Consider the following 12,984-nt stretch of genomic DNA (forward strand, 5'->3'; position numbering starts at 1 on the left):
GCACAATTCGTTGTAACCGGAAAGGCTATCCAAGGGAGCTTGTCTGTAAAAAACTTGAGAGGGGACAGTGCAGTGCCTTGCATAATGATGAGATGCTACCTTTGAAATTTTCTGACAGGAGTGATGTCTACATGCTAAGTACCATCCAGGATTAGAGTACTGTTTGGGGCTAGGTTGCTGAAGTGCGCAAACCTGTGTGCATTTTAGATTATAATAAGCACATGGGAGTTGTAGATAGAGTTGATCAGAGGTTGGAACCTTATACTGCTATTCATAAGTCTTACATTTGGTATGAGAAGTTAGCAATTCACCTCTTCCACTTGGCAACTTTTAATGGTTTTATTGTGTTTAAGGATAGATCTCCAGAGTCAAAGATGACATTTGTGAAATTGCAGGAGTCAGAGATAGAGAGCCTTATTGTGGTGGAACAGGCAAGAGTTCCTAGAGAAGCAGTGGTGGAGGATGTGGCTAGATTGAAAGATCCTCACTTTGCTGAGCACATTCCTCCCACGCCCTAAAAAAAAAGACTTTCCAGCTAAGAAATATAGAGTCTGAACTCGAAGAGGCATCCGGAGGGAGACTCGAATGTACTGCCCAGATTGTCCTTTAAAGCCTGGGCTGTGTGTGGGTGGTTGTTTCAAGAATTACCAAACCCAGAAGAATTACTGGGAACTAACATGAGTGTAAACTGCCTGTTTTAAATTTTCATGTGTTCAGTTTCATGGTTAGCATTTCTGTCATGTACTTAGTTAGAGCTTTTGTGTTTGTAGTTTTGTAATTATTTCTAATTAGTTAGTGGTTTCTTTGTTTTTCAAACAACAAAAAAAGTGATGCCATTTTGTGTGGAGTGGCGCTAGGCTGACGGTGTACATATTGACTTGCTGTTGGCTACTGCAACACACTGCCAGCCAAACACCAGTCCACACACTCCCATCAGCTGGTGTGATTGCTGTATCAGGCATGTGGGCGTATGTAAGTGTTGGGCCCTTGAGTGGCGCTGTCTGTCGATGCAAGTATTGTAATGTGCTGGGCCCGTGGCTGGCGGCGTGAATGGTCTTGTGCATGTCATGCATGAAAGGTGTGTGAATGGACTATAAAGCGGTTGGTGCCTTGTCGTGGCTTTACAGCTCACGAGCTGTGAGTCATTGGTTCAGTTTTTTGGCCATTCAGTTATTAACAGTGCATTTCATTTTTGTGAAATCTCTTGTTAATAAAATTTGATCCACTGAACCATCATTCACCCTTGTGACAAACCCAACCAGTATGTGTGGTAAAAATGACAAAACCTGCTCCGCTGTAATCAGGTGTCGCAGCAATTTCTGTCACCGAAATGAGAGGAAAAAGTGTTTTTTTGGCCAAATTTTGAGGTCTGCAAAGGATTCTGGGTAACAGAACCTGGTCAGAGCCCCACAAGTCACCCCATCCTGGATTCCCCTAGGTGTCTAGTTTTAAAAAATGCACAAGTTTGCTAGGTTTCCCCAGGTGCCGGCTGAGCTAGAGGCCAAACTCCACAGCTAGGCACTTTGTAAAAAACAGCTCTGTTTTCTTTGTGAAAATGTGATGTGTCCGCATTGTGTTTTGGGGAATTTCCTGTCACAGGTGCTAGGCCTTCCCACACAAGTGAGGTATCATTTGTATCAGGAGACTTGGGGGAACGCTGGGTGGAAGGAAATTGGTGGCCCCCCTCAGATTCCAGAACTTTCTGTCACTGAAATGAGAGGAAGACATGTTTTTTTGGCCAAATTTTGAGGTCTGCAAAGGATTCTGGGTAACAAAACCTGGTCAGAGCCCCACAAGTCACCCCATCTTGAATTCCCCTAGGTATCTAGTTTTCAAAAATGCACAGGTTTGCTAGGTTTCCCTAGGTGCCGGCTGAGCTAGAGGCCAAAATCCACAGCTAGGCACTTTGTAAAAAACAGCTCTGTTTTCTTTGTGAAAATATGATGTGTCCACGTTGTGTTTTGGGGCATTTACAGTCACTGGCGCTAGGCCTACCCACACAAGTGAGGTACCATTTTTATCGGGAGACTTGGGGGAACGCTAGCTGGAAAGAAATGTGTGAATCCTCCCAGATTCCAAGAACGTACTGTCAGCAAAATGAAAGAAAAAAGTGGTTTATTGGCCAAATTTTGAGGTTTGCAAAGGATTCTGGGTAACAGAACTTGGTCAGAGCCCCACAAGTCACCCCATATTGGATTCCCCTAGGTGTCTTGTTTTTAAAAATGCACAGGTTTGCTAGGTTTTCCCAGGTGCCGGCTGAGCTAGAGGCCAAAACCTACAGCTAGGCACTTTGCAAAAAACAGCTCTGTTTTCTTTGTGAAAATGTGATGTGTCCATTTTGTGCTTCCTGTCGTGACGATTAGGCCTACCCACGCAAGTGAGGTACCATTTTTATCGGGAGACTTGGGGAAACACCATAGTAAAACAAGTGTTATTGCCCCTTGTCTTTCTCTACATTTTTTCCTTCCAAATGTAAGGCAGTGTGTAAAAAAGACATCTATTTGAGAAATGCCTTTTAATTCACATGCTAGTATGGGCACCCGGAATTCAGAAATGTGCAAATAACCACTGCTTCTCAACACCTTATCTAGTGCCCATTTTGGAAATACAAAGGTTTTCTTGATACTTTTCACTTTTTATATTTCAGCAAATTAATTGCTGTATACCCGGTATTGAATGAAAACCCACTGCAAGGTGCAGCTCATTTATTGGCTCTGGGTACCTAGGGTTCTTGATGAACCTACAAGTCCTATATATCCCCAGAACCAGAAGAGTCCAGCAGATGTAACAGTATATTGCTTTCAAAAATCTGACATCGCAGGAAAAAGTTACAGGATAAAACGTGGAGACAAATGGCTGTTTTTTTCACCTCATTTTCAATATTCTTTTATTTCAGCTGTTATTTTCTGTAGGAAACACTTGTAGGATCTACACAAATGACCCCTTACCGAATTCAGAATGTTGTCTACTTTTCAGAAATGTTTAGCTTTCTGGGATCCAGCATTGGTTTCTTACCCATTTCTGTCACTAACTGGAAGGAGGCTGAAAGCACAAAAAATAGTAAAAATGGGGTATGTCCCAGTAAAATGCCAAAATTGTTGGGGTTTTCTAATTCAAGTCTGCCTGTTCCTGAAAGCTGGGAAGATGGTGGGTTTACCACCACAAACCCTTTGTTGATGCCATTTTCAGGGGAAAAACCACAAGCCTTCTTCTGAAGCCCTTTTTCCCCATTGTTTTAAAAAAAACTATTTTGTCGCTGTATTTTGGCTAATTTCTTGGTCTCCTTCAGGGGAACCCACAAAGTCTGGGTACCTCTAGAATCCCTAGGATGTTGAAAAAAAGGACACAACTTTGGCATGGGTAGCTTATGTGGAGAAAAAGTTATGAGGGCCTAAGCACGAACTGCCCCAAATAGCCAAAAAAAGGCTCGACACAGGAGGGGAAAAGGCCTGCCAGCGAAGGGCTTAAGAAATGAAAGGGACTTTATAGCATGGCTCACATTTTAAGCGTACCAAACCATAGGAATTCACCTATTATAGTTAGAGTTATCTCAAGTAACTATAACTTGTTCCCAAAGGTAACTATGAATTGTGCCCTCGCCATGCAAATGTTTTCGTCAAAATCTTTACTGCAAATATTACATTGATATTCTCAATGATGTTATCAAACATGTCATGATCCCATAATTTGTGGGGTAATTAGCAATGCAGATTAATCATTTTGCCCCAGGGAGGTGGTGGTTCCCAGGGCTATAGGGGACGAGTGGTCCCCCCACTATATTCAATCAATTTTCCCGGGATTTGGCCCACCTCTGGGCTTCAAAAAGAGAAAGTGCGGGTGCCTGAGCTTCATTTTTAAAGAAAATTTCACTGGATCCCCTGTGTATCGTGGTGAAAATTAAAAAAACAAATGCTTCTTAGACCTGGGTCCCCACCACCAGAGATAAGCAGGGTCAGGACATCTGTACCCTGGTCCCTTTTTTTTTTTTTACTTTTTTTTCTGGCTGAATCGAGTCCCAAGATGGTTGCCAACACTTCTTGGTTGAAGTGTTGACAGCCAATCAGATCTCAGCAGGAGATTGGGAGGGGTCGCAAATCCTTATTGTCCCTAGATATACACATTTGTTTTCCTCTTAATTCCCCAAAAACTACTGAATGGATTTACACCAAAACAAAAAAGGTCGCTTTCTGGACCAGGACCTACCTTTCTGCCAAATTTGGTGTAACTCTGTCCAGTAGTTTTGGCACTATCGCTGTTCAATTTTTCCTATGGAAAAATGAATAGGAAAAAAGTGTTTTGGGACCTCCCCTTTTTCTCTGCCCATTTGTCTGACGCTTTGTACTTTAAATTCCTCTCAACAAAGATATAGATATGTAAAGTGCAAAGTGTCACACAAAGGATATATATATATATATATATATGCATACATATATATATATATATACAATATATATATATATATATATATATATATATATATATATATATATATATATATATATATATATATATAAAATCCTTTGTGTGACACTTTGCATTTTACATACCTATCTCCGATTTTATTCTTCTATACAAATATATGTCTATCTATTTATCTATCTATCTATCTATCTATCTATCTATCTATCTATCTATCTATCTATCTATCTATCTATTTATCTATCTTTCCATCTCTCTCTCTCTCTCTCTCTCTATATATATATATATATATATATATAAATATATATATATATATATATATATATATATATATATATACAAACACCAACTTCCACCTCTCACCTGCGGCTTCGCAGTGGCATGCGTCCCCGGGCGTGGAGGAGCCTGTATGTCTCTTTCTCTCCACAAAAGGTGCTCCTCCTCACAGAACATCTGACACAAGTAGATAAGTGTGCTATCAGCACACCTTGTTTATTCAAGCATAGCGTTGCACCCAACATATTTCAGGGACACTTTCCCTTGGTCGCGGTTGAAAACAACATTCTTCAAGGTGAGTATAAAGTGACAGTGTGAAGAGTAAACATAAAGGGTGGACAAAGGTCTTAATGTGTCTGATTGCTATTCACATGTATGGACGGCATCTTAGGCTAGTTCAAATATTGAAACTTTACCTAAGACATATTCTAGGCAACCCATATTGTGAGGCAATTTGTCAAACAAAATTAATTAATTATAGTTTTAAATTTTGACAGGGGTGAACTTCTAGGTGGATTAACATTCAATGATCAGGCATTGAAAATATCAATTAACAATATACCTCGGGAGCTTCATTATACCATCATTCTAATAACACTTAATCAGAGTATTAATTTACATTTAGTGGATTACAAGTGCAGTTAATTTTCTAATGTCCTGAAAGGATATATATATATATATATATATATATATATATATATATATATATATATATATATATATGTATATATGAAAAGCAATATTCTACAAAAAAAGTGTTATCTACCTCAACGTCTTCCTGGAAGATTATGGGGTGATCTGGCAATCTGTGAAGTGGCAAATTCATAGGAAAGTTGAACTGCAGTACCCTAAGAAATGCTGAAGGGAATTACACCAAACGAGTCCTAGGGACAAGGTAAAAAAAGGCATAAGACGGCATTGCAGGGATACCCTGACCTCCTAGGTCTGGTGTGAAGGTCCCAGAGGGACCCTGTCTGAGGCCAACATTTTTTTTTCTTAGATTTGCTGCAAACTCATGGAGGAGCTACAAATCAGCTGCAAAACTAAAAGAAAAGGAAAGCACGTCTGAAATTAATACCCCCCTGTGGTGGGCCAGAACCTGGGAGAATTGTGGAAACCTCATTAGGGGAGGAGGTGTGTGGCCAACCCCTTCCTGAGCAGAAGCCCCGGGGCCAATCTTCCAGGGCTGACATCAACAAAAAGGGCAGGGGTGCACATGGCCCCCATCCCTGATCCTCAATAGGCCCGGTGACCCCATCACCAGGGTCAAATACCATTAAAAGGGGAGGGGGTGCACGGTCTTCCTCCTATTCCATTCATAAGGCCATGCTCCACGAGCCTCAATAGGCCCTAGAAACCCCATTACCCGGAGCTTACATAAAGGTAAAGGGGAGGGGAGCGTGGCACCCCCCCCGAGTCTCTAACTCCATTGTCAGGGGCCAGCTTAATTAGTGTGTTAAAGGAAGTTCACCCGTGGGACACAGTGGTTTCCTTTCCCACAATACCATGGGCAGGCAAACATGTCTTCTACCATGTAGCAGGAGTATTTTTAAAGCAATCATTTTGTGGGAGCAAAAATGCCTTTCCTGCTTTCAGTAATGCAGGCAAGGAAGGCATGTCTGCTCCCGCTCAACAGAAGCTTTAAAAATGCTCCCACTGGTCGGAACAGGCTTTTTGTTCCTCTACCCGCGCGTCTGTGGGCCGGGAGCAAACAAAAACAGCTGCTTCAGCCAGCTGGAAACAATGTGGCTCCTGCAGCACCCAGGATGGGAGCATGCGGGGAGCCAGCAGGGCTGCAGGGACCCTGGGGCTCCCCCATAGTCCCAATGTACTATTTGGTGGGTGTCCTGGGTAGGTATCCACCCAGGCCCAGTGCGGCTCCAGTGCCAGTATTGGCCGCATGCATCCCCTCCCCTTGAAGGCACAAGGGAGTTGGGTCTCAACATCCTCTTGTGGCTCCCGGAGGGGGTCTGTGCACTCCCTCCCATTCTGGTTTTGGGAATGGGGTCCACGGAGCCCCTTGTTGCTGGGAGAGGGGTGCGGCAAGCTTATTCCCCTTAATAGATATGTTTTGGTCCCATGGGCAGTGGCGGCCCGTCCTTTAGGGCGGAGGGGCCACGCCCCCCCACCCCATGAAGAGTGTCTGTCAGGCTGAACAAAGGTCAGCCTGACAGACACTCTTCATGTTCAGGTCAGGCAGCCAGGAGCAGACATGCGCGATTTGTGCAGACTCCTGGCTGCCTGAGCTGAACTTTGCTGGGCTGAGGAGATCACAGCTCCTATGGGCGTGACCTCCTCAGCCCAGCAAAGGTGCCTCGAAGCCCTCCCCTGGGTGACGAGGAAAGCGTCACCAATTGACACTCTCCCTGGGCGCTTCAGGTTTAAGCCCTGAAGCGCCCAGGGCGAGTGTCAATCAGTGACACTTTGTCACAGAGTGGGGTGGGGTCAGCAGTCTCACTGACCCCATCCCACTCTGTGACGAGGCTGGGACTGCTGCCTTCCCTCATTGGCTGACCTCAGGTCAGCCAATGAGGGAAGGCAGCACTCCCAACCCTCCTGGGACCTGGAGGCTAAAGGTAAGTGTGTGTGTGTGTGTAAATATGTGTGTTATGTTTTACATTGAATGTTTGGTGCGCGCGTGCATGTTTGAGTGTTATGAGTGTTGTTAATGGATGTGCGTGCGTGTGTGTGTGTGAAAGAATGAATGTGTGTGATCTTGTAAAATGAATGTTTGGTGCGTGCGTGCATGTTTGAATGGAATGAGTGTTGTTAATGGATGAGCGTGCGTGCGAGTCTGTGTGTGAAAGAATGAGTCTGTGTATGTGTTTGTGTGTGTGTGTGTGTGTGTGTGCGCCCCGCCCACCCCCTCCCAAAGCTGCCGGCCGCCACTGCCCATGGGTATAGGGTTCCAGAGTGAGTATTGCCTTGTGGAGGGAACCATGCACCTCCTCTTCTTATTTAAAAAAAGGCCTCAGTGGAAGGACCCGAAGAGGCTTAAGGGTGAGGGCTGCACCAATGGGTTGAGCCAGACCCTGTGGCCAGCCCAATGCCATGTATGGCTGGCATAGGGTTGGCTGCCCTGGAGGTTGGACACAGGACCTAGCCACAGACAAGACCCTGCTGCCAATCCTATCCTGCGCATGGCCTGGCACTGGCTGCCTGAAGGAGTTTGGCCAGACCCCTTGGCCAACCCCCTCAATGCACTTCCAAAGGGGCTGGGCTTTACACATGGTAATAAAGTATTACTTTACATTATAGAAACCCTAGAAATTCACTGAAAAGAAACAGATGTTAAAGTATCTGTCGGAAACTGGGTTACTGGATGAGGGGGTGAGACCATACTCAAGGAGCAACAACAATTCTTGTAAGGGTGAAACACAGGCAAACCCCAAATTTACCTCTGCTTAACGCTCTGGTAGCTTGGCACAAAGCAGTCAGTCTTAAATTAGAGGCACTCTTTAAAGTACTTTTGCAACTTTTCAAACATCAATAAATTGAAATCACAGCATAAGAAAAATCCTACACCAATTTAGAAAAATAGAGTAAAAGTTAATAAATGATTTGAGACCAAACAACAACTATCCAATCAATAGTACTGGAGATATGCATTTTTAAACATTTTCATGAAAATAGTGCCTAAAAGCACAAAATGCCAAGTGTGGTTATCTGGTCTGGTCTGGTCTGGTCTGGTCTGGTCAGACCGGGACAAAGTCACAAGTTCAGGCTGACAGCGATGGAGCACGTGCCAGATACAGCGATCAAGTTAGGTATGCTGAACTAAGTACCTTAAATCTTGATTGCAGAGTTGCAACGATTTTGATGCAGCTGCTAGGAGATGCATTGTGCTGTGTCAGTTCATCGTACAGAACTACAGTTGGGCTGGCAGACCACCTTCAGGCACACTTCCAAGGGTCAAGGAATGAGATGGTACCACTTGGGGGTTTGACTCACAGCAGAGTCCAATTGATGGGTTCAAGGCCGTTGGAGACTTTTCTGTCCCCGAAACTCTGATTAGGGTGTCAGCCAACTAGCCTTTGGAGTCACTCTGGTGGTCCTAGGTTCACGGTGTAGGCCCAGTCCTTCCAATTTAGGCAGCAGGGCAACAGGACAACAGGGCAACAGAGTCACAGTCCTCCTTGCAGAACCGTACAGCAGTCCTTCTGAGTCTTTCACAGGTCAGGAGGGGTACTGAAGAGTTGGGGCTGATGGTCCAATGTTTATACCTGGTGCCACCTTTGAAGTAGGGAAAGGTTTTGGATATTTCTAGAGGTGCTTGGAATTTCCTACCTCCCTGCCCTGGCTCCAGCTTGTCTGGGGGCACAAAATATCACTGTCAAACTGTTTGTGAGTGTGCTCAGGCAGAGCCTTTATGATGTATGTGGTAGGTGACAGCTCCTCTCCCTTATCAAGTCAGAGATGGCCATCCTGCCAACACCTATTCTCCTTTGTCTCTTTGTCTCGGAGCAATACACAAATACCAACTGCGAGCTACACCTAGTCATGTGACCCAAGATAAAGGCTGCAGGCACCAAATAGTTAGGACAAGAAAATGCCAACTTTCTGAATATGAAATTTTCAGAATTGTGACTTAAAATCAGACTTTACAATTAAAGAGGGTTTAAAATAATAATTCTTTAGGCACCAAACTCAACATTTCTACTTGGTCCATATTGAAAGTTAGCACTTATTAAATGTAATAAGATAACCCAATATTATCCAATGGGAGAGGTAGGCCTTGCAGTAGTAAAAAATGAATTAAAAAGTTTTCACTACCACAACATGTAAAACATAAAGGTACATGTCCAACTGTTGATAGGCACTGCATCATGCCCTGTGGGCTGTTCAGGTCCTACCCTCGGGTGACTTATATGTATTAAAAAGGAAGGTTTGGGCCTGGCAAAAATGTCTATTTTGCCAGGTTGAAATGGAAGTTTAGAAATGTACACACTGGCTCCAATGGCAGACCTGAGACATGTTTAAAAGTCTACCTGAGTGGCATAATTAGTACTGCAGGCACGCTAGTAGCATTTAATTTACACGCCCACTAGTAGCAAATACATTACAGGCCCTGGCTACATGTAGTACCACTTGCTTTACCACAGACGTACAAGTAAATTAAATGTGCCAATTGGGTGTTAGCCGATTTTCCCATGATTAAAGGAGGGTTCACAAGCACTTTAGCACTGCTTATCAGTGGTATAGTGCTAAGAGTCCTAAAACTGGCAAAACAAAGTCAGCACAAAGCAGATAATGGAAGGCCAAAAGATGGCGGAAAACCACACCAAGGATTTCAGTTCCAACAGAAACATTATAGTTAGGCGAAAATGTCAGTGACAGCATATCGTTTCATAAGTAGAAAAACACATGTGAGAAGTTATCTCACATAACTATAACATTGTGCCCTAAGGTGACTTAGCTCTTTCTCTCGCCATGCACTGCTAATTACCCACATATTGCATCACTCATGACATCTTCTATGACATCATTAATAATATCACTAAAACATTTGCAAATAGATTATTGATAAGAAAACTGTGCCTGGCGGGGGTGCAGCTTTTAGTTACCTAGGGTGAGTTATAGTTACTTGAGATAACTATAACTGGTGCATTTCAGTGGTTTTATTATATGTAAAACGTTACATTATCACTGAAATTTTCACCTCACTATAAAGTTACTTAAACATGCAAGGAGATGAAGTTATTTATTTTGAGCTAAGGACAATGCATTTTGGTGTGAACCATCCTTTTTAAGCCAGCACTTATTTAGTTGTAAAGTATTTTATTCACCTTTTTTAATCAAAAGAACAAGTGTAGGTTTAATTTGTATTAAAAAAATATTTTCAAATAATTACATGCATACATTTTAGTAATCGGTTCTGCATAATAAATCATTATAAACATTTTGCATTTATGTTTTTATAAATATTCAGAAATTAATTTTAATTTTATTTTATTCAATATATTTAAATAAAATATTTAATTCAAAATTAAGTTACTAGTGCTGTATCCTTTTTGCACTTTGTTCTACATTTAAATACATATATAGTAATAGGTTTCGTTAATATTTAACATAAAAATATTTGTAGTAATTTTTTTAACCTTAATAAAACTGTTTTGGAGATCTTTCTGGACCTTTACATGGATCTAAAGCAAGCTAAGGCTAAAACATTTTCCTCAGTGACTGGCCTAGCAGCCCTTATTATAACTTTTGCATTCTTATATAAAAGCATATACATCTACTCTTTGATGTAATCGCTCAGATGTTGCATAGGTCATCACTCAGCATTGCAAGGATGTAGGATTAGGAAACCATATATCCATCCTGGAGGGTACTTCACAAAACCTTGCAAGGTGTTCTTGACCACTTCATCATAATTAAATTTGTTTCGATCATTTCCTCTCATTTCCATCATCCTTGTCACATTCAAATGTTATGTGACATGCCAGGTATCAACCTTTAACGTACTGCAAGAGTCACTCATTTTCCATTCTAAGATCTCCTTCTTTGAGTATTCTGTAACAAGCCTCATTGTTTTCAACATTTCACAAATGTTGTATCTTTCTAACACCTGTCCCCCATTGGGCTTTTTCCTCTTTCTTGTTTCAGGTAAGATCAAAATCCCTCATCTGAGGCATCCTTCTTCCTAATTTGCTTTCCAATGATTGCTCTGACTACATCCTCGCAAATGTGTTTATTTACATTTGTATCATCAGTTTAATCTCCTCGTCATGCACACCTTTATTTAATTCCTTCTGAATCTTCCAATCTATCATAAATAGTATCTCAAAAGTCTGTCACCAAGTGTATGATGGTGTAAAAATGAGATGCATCAATGTACAGTTCAGGTAGCAAACTCTTAGCCTACTAAAAGGTTGTTAGGCCTCATGTACTCATGCTAGTACTGGGAGTTGTGTGTAGTGTTCTGCTGTGTTAGTATTGTGTGCTCTAGGTAAGTAGAAATGCGCAGAGGTTAATGGTACAGCATCAGATTTGAAAAAGCTTACTAAAGAAGTATTTCAGAAGTTATAGGACAGATATTGTTTAGACTTATAGCTGTGGCCATCAGCCAATGGCCGACGGCCGTACCCCCCTTTACAGTGTGTTTGCCGTCCATTGGCCGACAGTAGGGAGGGTTATATAGGCCCCTCTGGTGCTCTGCACCAGAGAGAGACCTCTATTTGTTTTCATCAGACTGCTCACGAAGAGCTTCCTGAGCGGCCTGAGTTTTTTTTTTTTTTTTTACTGTAAGGTCGATAGGCTCACTGATGTCATTACAGTAAACTGAAAGTAAGCAAGCCAATGGGCTTGTTGTACTTTCAATGAATCAGTGTTCGGGGCATATCTCAGCCACCCCGTGCACTGATTCTCCTGGGAGAGGTATCATTGGAAAGGAAAGAATCCCCTCCCATATGCTACCTATGGGGCCAGAAAGCTCACTTGATGCCAGGGAGAGCTTTAAAAAAAAAAGAAACTATAGGGGTGGGGGCTGCCCACCATGGGCATGGCTATGACCCCATCCCAACTAAATGTGAAAACAGTCTATCCACCAGATGGAAGTAATCCATGGGGAGGGGGCAGAAAGCCCACTATACACCAGGGATTTTATCTATAAAAATATTGAGGCAGGGGCTGCCCAGTACGGGCTTTGGCATACCCCTACCGCAAGTGAACGGGTCAACAGTCTTTCTACCCCCCGGGGTGAAGACAGTGGTAATTACTGCCAATCTGCCCCCGGGGGGGGGGGGGCAGAATGCCCACTAGACACAAGGGAAAGTTTTTATTAAAATAAAGATATAGAAATGGGGTCCACCGACCATGGGCATGGCTATGCCCCAACCACAACTAAAAGTGGGCAACAGTCATTCTGCTTTCCAAGGGGCACATGGGGTAAGTACCTCCCATTACCCCAGGGAGGCAAAAAGCCCACTGTCTGACAGGGAAAGTATTTTTTTTAATATAGGGCTGGGGGCTTAATCTGCCTCATGGGGTGACAAGTGCAAAAAAAACAGTTGATGGATGGAATGCTGAACAATGTCAAGCATTCACCCACAGTCACAGATCTGGGCCTAAATACATTGTTTCTTTGATCGCCACGCCCTCTGAGTTTGAAACCAGCCATATGCAAATGAGTCTTGATCCTGCTCCCCATGGGAACAGCCCAGTCCAAACTGCCAGGCCAGGCCCTCCCTTGACCAGACACAAGCATTCTGGGACCGGTTTCGGGGTATCACCCCTCATTAGCCTAACTAGCTTGAATCTGGTGACATAGTGGGCATGGGACCCATGCCT

This window comes from Pleurodeles waltl, chromosome 5 (assembly GCF_031143425.1).
Source record: "Pleurodeles waltl isolate 20211129_DDA chromosome 5, aPleWal1.hap1.20221129, whole genome shotgun sequence".
Taxonomy (NCBI): Eukaryota; Metazoa; Chordata; class Amphibia; order Caudata; family Salamandridae; genus Pleurodeles; species Pleurodeles waltl.